Genomic DNA, 18,504 nt, shown 5'->3' with positions numbered 1-18,504 from the left:
CATGCCACTGTATGTACTTGTCACTTTTCCATGTGTTTGTGGTGTCTTCTGAGTTGTTTGTCACCTTTTGGACACCTTAGAAGGTGTTTTCTATGTGTTTGTATGTGTTTGTGTTTGCCTGCCATTGTTTTCAATGGGGTTCGACGAACGCACCCGCCGTTCGACAAACCGAACCGAACTCAAACACTAGGGTGGTGGCTCATCTCTAGTCATAACTCAGCTCTGAAACATTATAATAAACCACTGAAAAGTGTCCTTTACTTTATGAAGCTGCACCCACTACACCCAGAACACCCCAGGAGAGAGGGCAGCAACCCTGGAACATGCTACAAACACAATTTCTCCAGCGGTGCTCTAGTTGTGCCTTACTGGAGAAAATCACTTTTAGCTGAAGATTTCATCCAAGTTCATGCTTAAAGGGAAGGTGACGTGATTTTTATTTTTGTATTAATAATTATTGATTATATAATCAATTATTTTTAATACAAAATGAAATGTTGTGTTTTTACAATATTTTATTTATTATTTTTTTCTGTAGCCACTGGAGGCTGCCATTTTCATTTGCTGGTGTGTAAATGTCTGAGCACAACACTTAGGGGTACTTCTCACATAGCGAGATCGCTAGCGAGATCGCTACTGAGTCACAGGTTTTGTGACGTACCAGTGACCTCATCAGCGATCTCGCTGTGTTTGACACTGAGCAGCGATCTGGCCCCTGCTGTGAAATCTCTGATCGTTACACACTGTTCTGGTTCATTTTTTGCTCGTTGGTCTCCCGCTGGGCAGCACACATCGGCGTGTTTGACAGTGGGAGACCACTGACTCTGTGTAAGCAGCGTACGCTGATAACCAGGATAAATATTGGGTAACCAAGAAAAGCACTTTGCTTAGTTACCCGATATTTACCCTGGTTACCAGCGTACATTGCTTAGTGCTGGCTCCCTGCACACGTAGCCAGGGTAAATATCGGGAAACTAAGCAAAGCGCTTTGCTTACTAACCCGATGTGTACCCTGGCTACGTGTACAGGGAGCCAGCGCTAAGCGGTGTACGCTGGTAACCAAGCTAAATATCGGGTAACCAAGGAAAGGGCTTTGCTTAGTTACCCAATATTTACCCTGGTTACCATGCGCAGAATCACTGGTGGCTGGTCGCTGGTGAGATCTGCCTGATTGACATCTCACCAGTGACCATGTAGTGACGCACCAGCGATCCTGACCAGGTCATATCTTGGTCGGAATCGCTGGTACGTCGTTTTGTGAGACAGTACCCATACACACCTCAAGTACAACAGCACCTGAGCATAGGAGATTGTGATTAGTGTCTGATTGCATCTCCTGCATTGTGGCTGCCTCCAGCTGTGACCTGGCATGCCCTCTGGGCTGTCCAAGTCAAAGATGTGGGAGGAGATGGATGCCATTTCTTTTAAGCTCAGGCGTAGCAATTTCCACCTGTTCACAGTGTTTAGTGCAAGTGGTGACAGGAGGGGCTGGGATGCAAGTGATGACAGGAGATGCGTGAACTGCCCGTCCAGGATCAGGTGAGTATCTCTGGTGAGTGAGCAGTGATCAGCACCTGATGTTAGTAATGCATGAGGTTGCTGATCAGCGCTCACTGTCACCGCAATGTTCAGAGTAAAGTAGTGTAAACATCACACTGCTGTGTTCTGAACACTTACACTGCTCTGCTATGTCAGTCTCTGAAGGAGACACGTATCTAATCTCATCCTGTGTGATACACTGTGCTGAGCCCTGTATCTAATCCCATCATTTGTAACTCTGCATATCTATTCCCAGCATGTCATACAATCACGTATCTAATCCCTGCATGATATACTTGCGTATCAGTTCCATCTTGTGTAATACATTCTGCTGAGTCTTGTATCCAATCCCATCCTTTATGATACACAACACTGAGGCCTGTATTTAATCCTAGCGTGTAATACAGTCCGCGTATCTAATCACAGTATGTGGTACACTTTTCGTATCAAATCCCAGTCTGTGATATGGTGAGCAGCACCAACAGAATCAGAGCTGCCAGCTGTCCTTGGTGACATTTTCCATATGTCAATATCACTTTGCAGTAACCAAAAATTGGCTCCGCACTGTGATCCTAAACTTCATTCTCCCATATCCTTTTGCAAACACCCAGAAGGATAGGGAGGAGTGAAATCAGACAATGTGTTTCAGCAGCTGCTTCCCCTATTGTTTAAAAATGGAGAATATCAAACTTTTTCAATTATTTTTTACATTTTAAACCATTAAAAAATATATATATTTATTTTTAAAAAATGTAATAAAATATTAATACTTTACTTTTTTCAATTTCTGAAAAACATTTTTTGAAGGCACATTACTGTCCAAACAAGCTTACTTCAATAGCGTTATTGTGGTGCCCCTAAGGCTCTGGTCACCACAGAGTACTGCACTCCAACCGGGGTGTAGTACTGATCATGGATTTAAGGGAGGTTGTTGCCGGTTTCACCATACACAACCACATGCACACATGGTTTACCCCTTTCCCACTGGGGACTGGGTTAGGGTCGGGTACCAAAGGGGTCACCTACAGTGTGGCATTTACAGGATGCCATCACAACAGGGGCCCCAATCCACTACCTTAGGACTTGTGTAGGGGAAGATGCACCAGGGAGAGTGATGAGCCACACACAGCAATAGTTAGGGAGTTCTCCTCCAGGAGTCACAGTGAGCAGACGTTTTTTTCCGGTAGCTCCTATGGGACATAGGAGTTTAATGGTCGCTGTGGGGATAACGTGTTAGTTCTCTTGGGGCCAGCGCAGTTCAGGGTGCACCACCCTAGGGTGTAATTCCACGTTGCATCATCAGACTCTGCCAGACAGAGGGGTTCCATGCTCCTCCGACCACACAATTTGCCATAACCAAGTGGCACATAGGATTCCGGGGCCTCGATCACGGTCAGACTCAAGGGGATCCCCGCTACTGGCATAGGGAACAGTACTCTACCTAGTACGGAAGGGACCCTAAGTGCTTCAAGCCACAGGGACCCGCACTACAATGCGTAGCAAGGAAGGGCCCACAGACTACCGCACCGGTTCTGACCTCCCATGAATCCGGGACCGGCCAGAGCCCATAACGGCAGTCACCAGTACTACTAGGCTGGCAACTGAAGTTGTGAGTAAAAGACACCTTGAACCCACAGTGACTGTGTCGGCTTGTCCTTACCGGCATCGCCGCCCAGCGCTTAGACACCAATGGCCATTATAACCCTCATCATCCACTTGGGGCCCGCTCCGCCTGTGGGGAGCGATACTATCCTGGCTGCCATAACACCTACCTCGGCGAGAAATTCTGCAGTGGCAGCTATTCCCTGGCCGCGTACCACAAATGGCATCATGAAAAATCCCATAGCAACTAGCTGGGGGATTAACATGATCATACAGGTCCTGAGGTAGTTTCTACCTAGTAACACGGGTGTGAGGCCTGTGGCCAATCGGAGCACTGCGTGGATGTATATAATATTTTGTGAGGTTATGAGGTAATTTTCTGCCTAGTAACGCGGGTGTGTGGCTTTGGCCAATTATCACACCGCGCGGGTGTTTGGTGGTTATTTATTGGTGATTCAATTTTTGTGCGGGAAGGCTTTTCCCTATAAAAGAGTGGGTTTTTGGTCAGCTGTGCCAGTCACAGCTGAAGATCAAAGAAGAAGTTGCCATGGAGGTCTTACTTCAGCAGCTGATCCAGAGAGCCGGCGAGGAAGACGGAGTCCAGTGGATGCGTGCCTGTCTGGGGGACGGCGGAGTTGAAGAATCGGAGCAGCGGGAGAGGGGAGAAGTGTCGGCGGCAGCGGTCCCGGTCGCGGCGATGGAAGAAGGCGTCGGCATGGCTCGGAGGTCGAGGAAAAGGAAGGAGGCGTACTCACCACCGGGGTCGGAGAGGAGGTCCAGGAGCGGCAAGGCTGGAGCGGCGCCTGCGGAAGTCCGGAAGAAAGCAGCGGCGGCATCGAGGAGACAAGAGCCTGAGAGCAGATCCGGAAGAAGCGGAGGAAGCGGAAGCAGCGGTCGCGCGAGATCCACGCGAGCGGTGTCATCGGTCTCGCGCGACTTCGCGGCGGCAGCACGTGATGTCCGGAGGTCGCGTCATCCAGAAGCGACGGCGGTGACGGAGTTCGTGGGTCGGGCTGCCGCTGTCCATGGTCCTGGAGAAGAGGTTGTCGCGGGCCGTAGCATGCCGTCGCTGCTGCAAAAGAGCTCCATTGCAGCGGCGGCGCTACAGGCCTGGACCTCGGAGGATTCCGCGAGCGACAGCGGCGAGGCCTGCGGGGTTCCTGGGCCTGCCGCTCCGGTATCATCGGTCGCTGCCTCCCAGCCATCGGATGCCAGCACCAGGAGAGAGATTCGGGACTACAGGAATGGTGAGACCTCATTTTCACATTCCCCTTTTTCACACACAGCTAGTGTAGATAATGTTAGGGACTTCATTTACAGTATTTGTTCAGAATTTATGCAGACTGGTGCTAGGTTAGCTACCCCCCAGCCAGTGCTGCATGTAGATTCACAAGAGCTTGTGCAGGGTATTCCACAAACCTGTTACAAAGAAGCACTGACATGTCAATCTTCTCCTTTGGGGTTCTATTTGACTGGAGCTGTAAAGGAGAAGATTTGGAATAAAGAATATGTAGATGTATTTTCACTGTTGCCTGCACGGATTGCGGGGTCTGAGGCCAGGGGTGAGTCGGACAATGATAAGAAAAAAACGTACAAGTCCTTTCACAACTGGCTGCAGGTGTTTGCAATCTATGCTTCTGTGTTGGGTGAGCGGTTCCCTGGAGATTGCAGTGCGCTGTTCCAGCATATTGATGCGATATTGGAAGCCTACCGGAATTTCGGGGGAATTGCATGGCTTGTCTATGACGAGTCATTTAGACAAAAAATGGCAGTTCATGCTAATATGAAGTGGGGGGAAAAGGATGTAGGATTATGGTTAAATCTTATGTTACCGCAGAGGAACACAGTGGCAAAGCAGGCTCCTAATCTGCAGTTGAAGAAAGGAGTCTGCTTTGCTTTTAATGAATCAGCCTGTAAGTGGCTGAACAACTGCAGGTTTAAACATGAGTGCTCGAATTGTGGAGGTTCACATCCCATGGTGAGGTGTTTTAAGCGTAGTGTATCAGCTGGTCAGCAGTCAAATAATCCACGGGAGCTTTTTCTCAAAAGCACAGACTCCGGTGAAGTTGGGAAAAATGCTCCCGTGGCTAAAACGGTATCCAGACAAGCTGAAAGCCAGCATAATAACTAATGGCTTTGAGCATGGGTTTTTCGTACCGCCTTTTTTGGGTCAGGGTTGTGTAGTGGTTAGGAATTTACCTTCTATTAGGCCGCATATTCAAGCTGTCTCTGAGCACATTGCAAAGGAATTGCTTATGGACAGACTAGCGGGCCCATTTTCTTCTCCATTTTTTAATTTCCGAATCTCACCCTTGGGAATAGTGCCGAAGAAGGAGGCTGGCAGTTTTAGGGTTATACACCATTTGTCTTTTCCACAGGGAGGGTCGCTGAACGACGAAGTTGATGCCAGGGATGCATCTGTACGGTATGCATCGTTTGATATGGCAGTGGAGCTCCTGCGACGGTTTGGTCGCGGAGCTCTCCTGGCAAAGTCTGACATAAAATCGGCGTTCCGATTATTACCGGTGCATCCATCTGGTTTTAATTCGTTGGGGTTTTACTTTAAGGGGGATTTTTTCTTTGACAAGTGTCTGCCAATGGGGTTTGCACTATCTTGTTTTTATTTTGAAAGCTTTTCATCATTTTTACATTGGGTAGTGCAGGATGCTGTGCCGGCTGGCGGGATCCTGCACTACCTGGATGATTTCTTGTTCGTGGGCCACAGGGATTCTGACTTGTGTTTTGAGATGTTGCAGACGTTTTTGACATTTATGAATCATTTTGGTGTTCCTGTGGCCGGCGAAAAAACTGTATCCCCCTGCCAGCAGCTGGATTTTTTGGGTATTGCAATTGATTCTGCTTTGTTTGAGTGCAGCTTGCCAGAGGACAAGTTGAGGCAGCTGCGAGATTCAATTGATAATATCGGGTCAAAGAAAAAGGTCACACTTAGAGAATTGCAGTCACTGTTAGGATCGCTTAATTTTGCACTTCGTATTATTCCCATGGGAAGGGTGTTTTGCCGCAGGCTATATCACAGTATTAGGGGTGTAAGTTCTCCTATGGCACATATTCGGGTATCTGCGGAAATGAGGGAAGACCTGTTAGTTTGGAAGAGATTTTTGGGCGAGTTCAATGGGATTAGCTGCATGCAGGAGCAGTTTTGTTCCTCTGATGAGTTGGGTCTTCGTATTTTTGCAGATGCTTCTCAAGGGTTTTTAGTTTCTTTAGGTACTACTTGGTCTGCTGCTGCTTGGCCAAAGGAATGGCTAGCTGTCGGTTTGACTAAAAAAAAGCTAGCTTTAGAGCTATTTGCAATTTTTGTAGTCGTATCTCTTTGGGGTGGGGTTCTTGCTAACAAGAGGATATGTCTTTGTTCCAGCAGTAAAGGTTTGGTTTTTGCAGTGAATACGCTGTCATCCAAATGTCTTTGGTCAGCCAGGGTGCTGAGGCAAATTGTTTTTCAATGTTTGAGATCTAACATTTGGTTGAAGGCAGTATTGACTCAAGAGCGGACCGGGTTTTCTTCTCTATCTTTTTTACAGCGGTTGTCCGGGCTGAGAAAAGGAGAAGAGAAAGGATAGGTAGAAGTGGCTTGTCCAGAGCACTATTTTCAGATTCTAGGGATTTAATCTCAGGTTTTATAAAGAATTCTCTTGCTCCAAATACATGGGCAGCTTATGCTGCGGCATGGAATAAATGGAAGCAGTTTTGTGATGCTAGAGGTTGGGATAGTTACAGGGGTGAGTTGTCTTATGTTTGGACTTACATACACTCTGAGCTAATGGGAGGGAGCAGCTTTTCGGCTTTGCATAAAGCGGTGTCGGGTATTTCATTTTTTCTAAAAATCTGGGGTTTTTCAGTCGCTGTTTTCGTTTTTTTCTGTGAGGCAGTTTTTTAAAGGGCTCAAGAAGGGATCGGTTCAAGGTGATAATAGACGGCCTATCTCGATGGAGTTGTTAGAAGAGCTGTGGGTTGCATTGGAGTCGGTTTGTAGGGATGCTTTTGAGACTTTGTTGTTTCGTGCCGCTTTTGTTATTGCTTTTTTCGCTGCACTGCGGATTTCGGAATTAGTGGCTCATAGTAAAAAAGCGGTTAGCGGGTTATTAGTTGAGGACGTGAAGGTTTTTAGATCTCACTGTTTTATTTCTGTTAGTAGCTCTAAAACCGATCAATTTAAGAAGGGTCATTTGATTAAGCTTTCATGCATTCCTGATTCACTCGTATGTCCGATTGCTAACCTTCGGCATTGGCTGAGTGTCCGCCCTCCGGTGTCGGGAGCATTATTTATTCATAGCTCTGGTGACCCAGCGACGAAATTTCAGTTCAACGCAATGTTGAAAAGTTGCTTGTCATTTTTGGGAAAGAAGGATCTGAAAATATCGTCACATTCCTTTAGAATTGGGGCTGCCACGGTGGCAGCCAGCTTGGGATTAACTAAGGGGAAAATTATGAAGTTGGGGAGGTGGACATCGGGACGGTATAAACTGTATGTAAGGCTTCAGCTATTGCTTAATTAATTATTTTTATTTACAGAGCCACTGACTGTATGGATCATTGGCCACTCGTTTATTTACTGGGCCCAGAAACGCGCTGCTGCTCGGACTTATACTGAAAATCTTAATTTCGAACTTGATCAGGTTAATGTTTTTTGGCTTAGCAGCCGGGGCATGAAATGGGAGCATCTTATAGCTATGCTGAGAAGGTATATTGCGTATTACCCAACTCCCGATTTATTAATCATTCATGTAGGAGGTAATGACGTGGGAAGAATGAGAACTCTTGATTTTCTTGCTCGAGTGAGGAGAGACATTATTTTGGTTAAAAATATTTTTCCTTCAACAGCGTTGGTGTTTTCTGAAATTATCCCCAGATTGGTTTGGTGTGGATCCCAATTTTCATTTATGGAGATTAGAAAGCGAATTAATAGGGTTTTGGCAAAATTTTTAATTTCTATTGGGGAGTCGTCCTTTAGGCATATTGACTTGGAAGGTTTTGAGCAAGGCATCTATAGGGCAGATGGGGTACATTTATCTGATATTGGGATCGATATTTTTAACCTGGGCTTACAGAGTATGGTTGAGAATTGACTGGGTAGCCGGGTGGGGGGACACTAATGATGCATTAGTGTCCGTGTGGGAAAAATCGCCCAGAGGCTCTGGGTGGATTATGGTAATTAGCTCCTTGAATTTGGTTTTGTTTTTTTATGGTAATGTTTGGTTATGGTTTATATACCTGTTATTTGGTAACCCTTAATAATAAACAAATGGCCAATTCTTTCCAACCTATACTCTGTAGTCTGTCTCAGTGTTATTTTGTATGAGTATGTATGGAGCTTGTATGATCATGAAAAATCCCATAGCAACTAGCTGGGGGATTAACGTGATCATACAGGTCCTGAGGTAGTTTCTACCTAGTAACACGGGTGTGAGGCCTGTGGCCAATCGGAGCACTGCGTGGATGTATATAATATTTTGTGAGGTTATGAGGTAATTTTCTGCCTAGTAACGCGGGTGTGTGGCTTTGGCCAATTATCACACCGCGCGGGTGTTTGGTGGTTATTTATTGGTGATTCAATTTTTGTGCGGGAAGGCTTTTCCCTATAAAAGAGTGGGTTTTTGGTCAGCTGTGCCAGTCACAGCTGAAGATCAAAGAAGAAGTTGCCCCGCCCTCCCGCCCCCTTTTTATGTTCTTTTGTTTTGTTTTGTCATTTGTTTATATTAGAGGGGGAAAAATCGCCCAGAGGCTCTGGGTGGATTATGGTAATTAGCTCCTTGAATTTGGTTTTGGTTTTTTATGGTAATGTTTGGTTATGGTTTATATACCTGTTATTTGGTAACCCTTAATAATAAACAAATGGCAAATTCTTTCCAACCTATACTCTGTAGTCTGTCTCAGTGTTATTTTGTATGAGTATGTATGGAGCTTGTATGATCATGATAAACTTCACCAACTCCCCACTTTCCCTTCCATTGACTGCATGCGTCAGAGCAACGGAACTGGGCAAGGCTACCCGTGACATCGCCTGACCCGACACTCAACGGCCCGGCAACGAGTAGGTTAACCACCTGCCCCGTGGGGTGCTGCATCACTATCCAACAATCCTAAACGCCTAACACCTCTCACTCACTCCTCAGTTCTAAAGTGCTGGTCTATTCATCAACCTCAATGCTGACAATTTGGACAATTATTTAAAAAAAAATGATCATATACTACAGGAAAATATCTCCCAGTTGCCAAAACCATGGCTCCTTTTACCTCCAGCATGCCATTAAGTTCACTTTCCATATTTGAACCAGTTGCAGAGGAACAAGTCTTCTTCTTGCCCTATTACCTGCACCTATTACTAGTGAGCCTATTCCTTCACATCTTCTTCAGTCTCTCTCCTTGGCTGTCTCTACCTAACTAAAATATTTACCGTCCCTCTCTCTTCAGGTCCTTCCAGCTTTAAACACCCCATCATAAACCAATTACTGAAAAAAACATCCCTCGACTAGAACTGCTCTGCCAACTACAGACCTGTCCCTAATTTGCCCTTTATCTCTAAACTCCTGGAATACTTTGTCCACTCTCATCTAATTCGCTTTCTCTCAGATAATTCTCTTCTTGGCCCTTCTTAGGCCTTGATTTCCTTACACCTACTGAAACTGCTCTTACTAAAGTCATTAATGATCTATTAGCAGCTAAATCAAATGGCTACTACTCCCTGCTGATTGTCATAGCATTTGACACTGTGAACCACTGGCTTCTCTTCGCCATACTCTGTTCTATCTGCCTTAAAGACACTGTTCTCTCTTGATTCTCCTCCTACCTCTCTGACTGTTCTTCAGTGTATCATTTATCAGTTCTTCTCGTCCTCTTGCTGCTGGGGTTACTCAGGGTTCAGTACTAGGCCCCTTTTTTTGTCTGTACACACGGCCCCTATTTGACAGTCCATTGGCAGATTTGGATTACAGTACCATCTCTATACTGATGATACTCAATAATAATAATAATAAAAAAAATCTTTATTTCTATAGCGCCAACATATTTCCCAGCGCCTTACAATTCAGAAGGATCATATAGAAACAAATAACAGTTACGGAAAATACAATAATTAGAGTATGGAAAAAAGAGACAACCCTGCTCGTGAGAGTTTACAATCCAGAATGAGATGAGAAGGGGGGGGGGGGACAAGGTGCAAGTGCTTATTTACAATAATACATTTCCTCTCCTGACATCACAAGCGCATTACTACAAAATACCAGAGATCTGTCTGCTGTCTCTAATATCATGTCTTCCCTCTATCTAAAACTCAATTTGTCAAAAAGTTAACCCCTTGTGTTTCTTCCCTCTATTGATCTACCTAAACCTGAAATTGCCATCTCCTTGTATAGTTCAGCCATAACGCCAAAGCAGCACGCCTGCTGTTGATGTTATATTTATACAGATCTTTCCATCACTCCCTATATCCAATCACTTGCTTGTCATTACATCTGCACCTCAAAAATATCTCTAGAATTCAACATTTTTTTACCTTTGACTTTGAAATAACTCTAACTACGGGTCTGATTCATTATTGCCTGGACTACTGCAACTCTCTACTAATCTGTCTCCCTCTTACTAAACTAGCCCCTCTTAAATGTAATATGAATGGGAGGAGTCGTGCCAGTGGCTCTGGTGGGTGCAGGCTCCGCTCATCCACTAGGCTTGGTTTTCCTGGTGCCTGCAGTACCACTGGCTGAGTGTAGGTGGCGTTTGTCTTCCACCTAAGATTGCCACAATTCAGCTTCAGCCAATGGGAAGACACCACACCCTTTTTGTCTCCTCTTCTGTCTGCTGGTCATTGCCAGATATAGATTGCATTCCTGCTAGACTCTGGTACCCCCCTGCTCTGATTATTGATTCCTGCTTTGACCCCGGCCTGCTCTCTGACTACTCTCCTACCTGCCGTATTTGTACCTCACTGCCCAATCCGGATTTGACCTCTGCTTTGTTTTCTGATTACGTCCTTGCCTGCCTGATTCTGTCCCTGCTTTGCATTTCCCGGTTTGACCCTACCTGGCTACTACTCTCATCGGACTGCAGCCTACCACAGGCAGTGATGTCCTGGGCCCTGTGTAATTCCAAATCCCTGTATAGGGGTAAAGGTTTCAGGTTCTCGGGGTTCTGCTTTGTGAACGGCTTTCCTCTAACCTGTTTATTACAGCCAGTCTGAGCCTGTGGATCCAGGCAGGCGTTACAATTTGAAGGCTCCTATTTATTATCCTGATGGATGGACCTTACACAAAAAGCAATTTAATTTTTCCGTTTGTGTTACCCCTTTTCGTATGTGTTGGACTATGTGTTATTATTCTGTAATATCTTATCTTGTTTGTACAAATACACCCTAAATCAGGGGTCGGGAACCTAAGGCTCGCAAGCCAGATGTGGCTATTTTGATGACTGCATCTGGCTCACAGAGACATCTTTAATAAAAAAAGTATTTTCCAATTTGTAAGACGCACTTTTTTGGGGGGAAAAATGGGGGTGCGACTTACAAACCGCATGTGGCTTACCAGAGCGGCAGTGGCAGCACAGGGTCGGCAATACTATCACGGCGATGAGCTAGCAGTAGCCGGCGGACTGTGGGCTGCTTTGAATCTCCTGCAGTTGACAAGATCAACTTCAAGAAAATAGCTGCGGAGGCAGCGCGTAGGCATATTGGACTCCGCAGCTAATTTCTTGAAGTCCATCGTGTCAATCTGTGCACACACCAGGGCCATTTTCTTAAAGTCGATTTCGTCAACTGTGGGAGATTCAAACAGCCTGCCAGCAGATCAATGGTTCCCGCCACCATGACACTCCACAAGCCTGCAACAGCATCACCTACCCTGCCTCCTGGGGCCTTCTGAGTTTCCCCACCACCACCGCTCTCCCTTGGTGAGTATGGCTCTTCCAGAAATACATTTTAAAATATGTGGCATTCATGGCTCTCTCAGCCAAAAAGGTTAACGACCCCTGCCCTAAATTGTAAAGGGCTGTAGAATATGTGGCGCCTCTACGGCTTCAGGCTCCACAGGATACTGCACCTCACTCGAAGTGCAGTATTCATCTCGGATACGGAGGAGGTCGTCACTAGTAAACAACCAACAACATACTCAATCAACATATCACACGGGAGCTCTTCCACTGGGACTGAGCTAGGGTAGGCGCTGGGGTGGCCATCACAAGGTATGGGACCTCTTGCCCACTAGTTAAGGAACTCGGGAGGCGGGGCACCAACAGGGGGGTACTAAGGAGCCATCACACACAGTAGTCAGTTAGCACCGGGCGCAGGAATCACCAGGTCGCATGCAGGAGGAGATAAGCAAGCAAAGACACGGATGTTCAGGGCCTGTGGTCTGGAGCTGGAAGTTCGACCCGGGTTCTTAGGAAAGAAAGGGGATCCCAGGGTTCGCAGGGAGTGCAGAAGTCCCCCGTGACCCATTCCACGGCCCAAGAGCTGGGGTGGAGGGAAACCATTGAAAGTTGACACACAGAAGGAAACACCGGCCTCGACCTCCGAAGAATCCGGGATTGGCTAAAGTCCATCACAGTGCAGCCTGGTACTCCAACGGCGGTGTGCTTCCAATGAGTAAAGAACTTGAACTGCACCCTCTGTGTCGTCCTGTTACTGCTAGCACTCTCAGCATCGCGCCCCTGCGCCATAGGCAACTACCACTCCTATCATCCTCCCTGGGGCCAATCTCTGCCTGTGGAGAGCTGCAACACCTGAGCTGCGTCCCCATCCACCCCAGCAAAGAGAGACTCCCCGCAGTAGCGGCTCCCATATTAGCCGCATACCACAGGTGGCATCACGAACAACTACTCCCATCGTCCCCATCCCCAGCTGTATTGACACCGCCGGGGTCACGGAACTGGGCAAGGCCACCGTGGTGACCCAGGAGAAGAACCGCAGTCCAGTGACGGGTAGCCCCAGAGAACCCGTGGGTGCGTCAACTACATTGGTGCTTAAAACTATTATTACTATAACTACTGAATAAAAAGAAAAATACAATATCAAGATAACATTTGTACAGGTGAAGATAAGGGTATACCATACATACACCCCTCTATGAAAAACAAATCCCATTTTAATTACTTTTGATAATCACCCAGTTCTAGTTACCTTTGAAAATATGGTCATATGATTATGATGCAACTACATGGAGAAAGTCAAGTTATATTCTCTCTCTACAGCTGCTTACTTACACTTTTAAAGGCGGAGCAGGGAGCAATTAGATTCCTTGCACACTATACAGTTAGCACGCTGAGGCACATTGATGGTAGGCCAGGGGATAGCTTGTTTTTTTTGGGGGGATAATGCTTTAATCAGCTAAAACTGCAGTTAAACAACAATGTTTCTAACCAATCAGATCTCTTATAAAATTGGTTTGAGTTAGCCAATTATATACACTATATATACATATACTGATAGAGAACAAACTGTCCCCTCACCTATCCCCTATAGACTGTGAGCCCTCTTCGGCAGGATCCTCTCCTCTTCTGTACCAATCTATGCCTTGTATTGTTCATGATTATTGTACTTGTTTTTATGTATACCCTTTTCACTTATAAAGTGCCATGGAATAAATTGCGCTATAATAATAATAAATAATAATAATACAAGATAACATGTACTACAGAGCAGAGATACTAGTGCAGGTTATATAGGAAAGCATATATACAGTGGGCAACTCACCTGCTTCAGACCTGGTCCTATGATAATGTAGATGTAAGAAGGTATCTTGTGTCATAATAGTAAATTGGATTAATTATCCACTCACAATTGCAGTTTAATATTATACCAAGAACTAGAAAACCTATTCTGGAAGCCAAATCCACTAGGTGAAAGGAATTTAGTATTATAGAGGTTTTCCGAGAACTACAAGATATCAATTGAATAAAGGTACTGCCACACAAAATATAAGCTCTGTGGTTAGCATTTAATTGTAATGGTATGAGATTTGCAAACCAGGTAAGTATGGTAGTTAGCAGAAATTACATAGGAATCTTATTTGAAAGGGTAGTTCACTTTGGACAATTATTTTTTGGGAAGAGGTGTCCAGGTCCTATATGACTCAAAACAAAAAGGAATTGGAGGTAAAAATAGAAAAACCTAAAGCTACTGTGAGGCTGGTATTGGCCCTTTACATTAAATAAGTATAGAAACGCATTTTGACTCACTTGTGGCAAATCACAAATGAGAATCACTTGTGATAAATTGTTGGTGCCCATGGGACATGAATTAGCCAATGAATGATGACTTTAGTGTTTTAAAAAGCCATGTGGTAATGCCTATTTCTTTGTCACAATGATGAAGACAAAGGAGCTGTCTGAGGACATCAAAACTGCTATTAGTAAACACAAGACTTCCAAAGGGTATAAGGCCATCTCCAAAGACCTTGGTATCCCAGTTTCAACAGTGCGCAATGTTATTAAGAAGCTTGCCAAATATGCAGCCGTCAAGAACCTCCCTGAATGTGGGGGAAAGAGGAAAATTGACAAGAGATGTCTTTGAAGGTTTGTGCGAATGGTGGAAAACACACCAGGTCAAACATCCAAAGATCAAACATCCATCTTTATGGCCAACCTGGAACAGTCTTGGGCCATGGTTTCAACAAGTACCATACACTGCACAGTAAACCAAGCAGAACTTTATTGGCTAAGGCCAGGGAAGAAACCATTGCTGAAGAAAAGACATAAAAGGAATGTCTGACCTTTGCCAAAGAGTACCTTGACAAACCACAATCCTTCTGGGAAAATGTTGTGTGGACAGATGAAACAAAAATAGACCTTTTCGGCAATGCAAAGCAACAGTTGTTTACAGATGATGCAATGAAACTTATAAGGAAAAGAACACCCTATCAACAGTTCACCATAGTGGAGGATGCACAGCTTTGACCACAGATAAACTCAGTGACCTCACCTCAGGTGAGGTCACTGAGTTCACAGACCTACATCTCCTGGCAGAATACAGTGCATTTTTTTCAAGAAATGCAGATTTGGTGCTGAAATTTATACATCATATTGCTGCACCAAATCTGCATCTCCTGGCAAAAAACTTGCATCAAAACTGCACGTGTTATGCTGCGGTTTTGATGCATTTTTTTTCCAGGAGATACAGATTAAGTGCAGGAATATGGTGTATAAATTTAAGCACCATATCTGCATCTTTTGGCAAAAATATACACAAAAACAGTTTTGATGTACTTCCGGTGTGGTTTTCTGCCAGGAGGTGCAAATTTGGTGCTGAAATCTGGTGCAGACATTTCAGCACCAAATGTGCACATCATTGCAGAAAATTGCACTGAAATGGTGTCAAAACCATGCTGAAATTTTTACACCAAATTCCTGCACCAAATCTACATCTCCTGGCAAAAAAAATCGCATCACTATCACATTAAAACCACATCGTGTTTTGATGCGATTTTTGCCAGAAGATGCTGATTTTGTGCAGAAATATGGTGTAAAAAATTTCAGCAGCAAATCTGCATCTTTTGGCAGAGCCCTCCCCCCACTGTTTTCTGCCAGCAGAAGCAGGTCTGTGAACTGTGACCTCACCTGAGGTGAGATCACTGAGTTTAAAGTGGTCACCTGAGATCAGTTTACCTGTTTTCACAGGTGGGGTTCAATGGGAACCTTCAGCTGTAACCGCAAATAAACAGAGTGAGGTCACTGCTCATTGCGGCGGCTTAGTCAGTCTCTCTCTGAAGTCAAAGCATGCGGACACGTTCTGTGCCCGTATGTTGTGACTTCAGTATGTATGTAGCAGAGCTGGAATAGTCATGTGACCTCAAGGATTACGGCGGAACTGGGTGTTTTGGAGTTAATAAAGGGATGAAAAAGGATGTTGTTTTTTGTATTTTAATTGAAATGAAGAATTTTATCTATGTTTTGTGTTTTATTTCTTTTCACATACAGATTAATATTGGAGGGAGTCTCATAGATGCCTCCAATTACTAATCTAGGGCTTAGTGGTAGCTGTGAGCTATCATTAACCTCTTATTACCCCGATTGACACCACACCAGGGCAATCGTGATGAGCCAGGTAAAGTTCCAGGATTGTCGCATCGAATGGATGCGAAAATCTTGGGTGGCTGCAGACTGCTATTTTTAGGCTGGGGGGCCTAATAACCATGGGCCTCCACAGCCTGAGAATAGCTGCCACCAGTTATCAACTTTATCATGGCTGGGTATCAAAACTGGAGGGGACCGCAAGCTGTTTTTTAAAATTATTTATGTAAATATTTTTTTATAAAACGCTGCATGCGGTCCTTCTTATTTGGATACACAGCCAAGATAAACACACAGCTGGGGGCTGCAGCCTGTAGCCATATGCTTCAGCAGTGTGGGGTATCATAATATAGAAGGACCCTAGGCCAATTTATTTCTTTATTTTGACACCAATATAGACACGCACATAGCATCTGTGTTTGCAAGCAGTCAGACACGATGTCACACAGGGTGGGGGCGCATCTGACTGCAACCAGTCAGAGACGTGGGGACTGCTAGTGGGCGAGTGAAGCAGTGCATGTCTAAAGGCTAATGATCGGCCCCGTAACTAGTATGAGAGACCCCAGAAGTAGAATTACAACCGCGCGGGAGACCGGTAAGTATAATGTTCCTACTTTTTTTCTTTTTTTTTTAAATTTACCGAGTTGCTGGATCCAGATCTTACCTCATATGCAGGGCATTGCAGCTTAGGTATAAATGGTTATGACCACTCATGTAGTGACAGTTAGTTTGTTAGTTGTTCGTGGTCGTAACCATGGATACCTAACCTGCAATGCCCTGCAGATGAGGTAAGAGACATGGCTATATCAGGAGAACTATACTACATTTCTAATTGGAGGTATTTGCTAATATTGTTATTATTACGCCTACCATATATTGGAATAGGAGCTTGAAGATGGAAATAACTCAAGTATTACACAGTTTCTATTAAAATTAATAAGCAGGGCCTTACAAGCTGCATGCCAATGTAAGATTAAGTGCCCAATACATCTGGGCACTTACATAAACCTATGTGCTTGAAAAGGCTCTTGGCAAATAGTTTAACATTACTATAAAGCCCCTGGTCATCAGACAGAAGTCAAAAGTATATTGTGTTGGCCTCCACCTGGCTGGTATGCATCTGAATCTACCATTTATTTTATGTACATCATGCCATATGTGTTTGTTATTTAAAATGGGTTCATGTATGGATAGTGGCCACAAATGCAGTGTGTACCAAGCTTCAAACTGGCAGGCACATTGCACCTCAATACAGAAATATTAATACTGATTTTTAAATTCACTAGAAGAATTAAAATACTATGAAAAACTCTGAAAAAAGCAAAAAAACATTTGATGCCCTACATAGTTTACTATATATGAAACAGCAGAATTCGGACTCTAGAGATGAACCACCGTAGCTCTATTCGGGCTTACCTGGGTAACGCTAAATCTGTTCCTGTTCTCGTCTCTGTAGCTTGGTGCTTAGGGAAAATTGTTTTTTCATCTTGTTGACTCAAGTGGCAATGTGATCTCTTGCTCTGGTGCCAGAAGTAGACGGCTGCCAAAACTCCGGTTGTGTTGTAACATGTTGGCTACAGAAGTAAAGCAGCTGAGGCCAGAGACATAGGAGGTCAGTTAAGGTTGGGACCCTGCAGAATCGTTGTGGAACATTGGAAGTCCCATATCAATATGTTAGGCAGGTTAATGAGAATAAAATGTTAACTAATACTCTGATTTAATTACCATGTATTCCTATTATGAACCAATGAAATCTAAAACAGGTTGTTATATGGAGATTTTTGCAATGCTGCAAAAGTTAACACAGGAAACTCAAGGCTGCCTGTCTTGTCACAGTCCAATCTGTTGGCTATTTACTATGTTGGTTTAAGCAGCAGGACTTATTATGTATGGCATTCTAACACACTCCCTACTGTGACTAATACCTCACAGTCAATGTACAATCTCTATAGAGAGCCTGTTGTGGGTGGAGGCAGCACTCTGGACTCTGCTACATGACTAAATCGGAAAATTCTAATTCTGTCAGAATGGCTGCACCCACTAATCTAAGTGATACATTGTTGGATTCAGAATCTATTTGCCTCCATCGTGCTGCTCTCAGATGATGTGACACAAACCTGCTGACATTCCCTTTAACTCCTTTACCCTCGAGCCCGTTTTCACCTTAATGACCAGGGAATTATTTTTCAATTCTGACCACTGTCACTTTATGAGGTTATAACTCTGCAACGCTTTAACGGATCCAAGTGATTCTGAGAAAGTTTTTTTTGTGACATATTGTATCATGATAGTTCTAAATTTAGGATGACATTTTTTGCGTTTATTTGTGAAAATATTGAAAATTATGAG

The 18,504-nt window shown here is 44.5% G+C and overlaps 1 protein-coding gene across 2 annotated transcripts in view; it reads right to left on the bottom strand.

Moving 5' to 3' along the window:
- Positions 1-17,674, bottom strand: part of LOC142311186 (glycine N-acyltransferase-like) — a 166,176-nt gene extending 148,502 nt beyond the window's left edge. For both annotated transcript variants that reach the window (XM_075349377.1, XM_075349376.1), the window contains exon 1: positions 17,572-17,674. The gene's annotated coding sequence lies outside the window, so the exon portion shown is untranslated. The remainder of the gene's footprint in view (positions 1-17,571) is intronic.
- Positions 17,675-18,504: the final 830 nt, after the last annotated feature.

The sequence above is a fragment of the Anomaloglossus baeobatrachus genome, chromosome 5 (assembly GCF_048569485.1).
Source record: "Anomaloglossus baeobatrachus isolate aAnoBae1 chromosome 5, aAnoBae1.hap1, whole genome shotgun sequence".
NCBI lineage: Eukaryota > Metazoa > Chordata > Amphibia > Anura > Aromobatidae > Anomaloglossus > Anomaloglossus baeobatrachus.
This window is presented reverse-complemented; position numbering and strand designations above follow the sequence as displayed.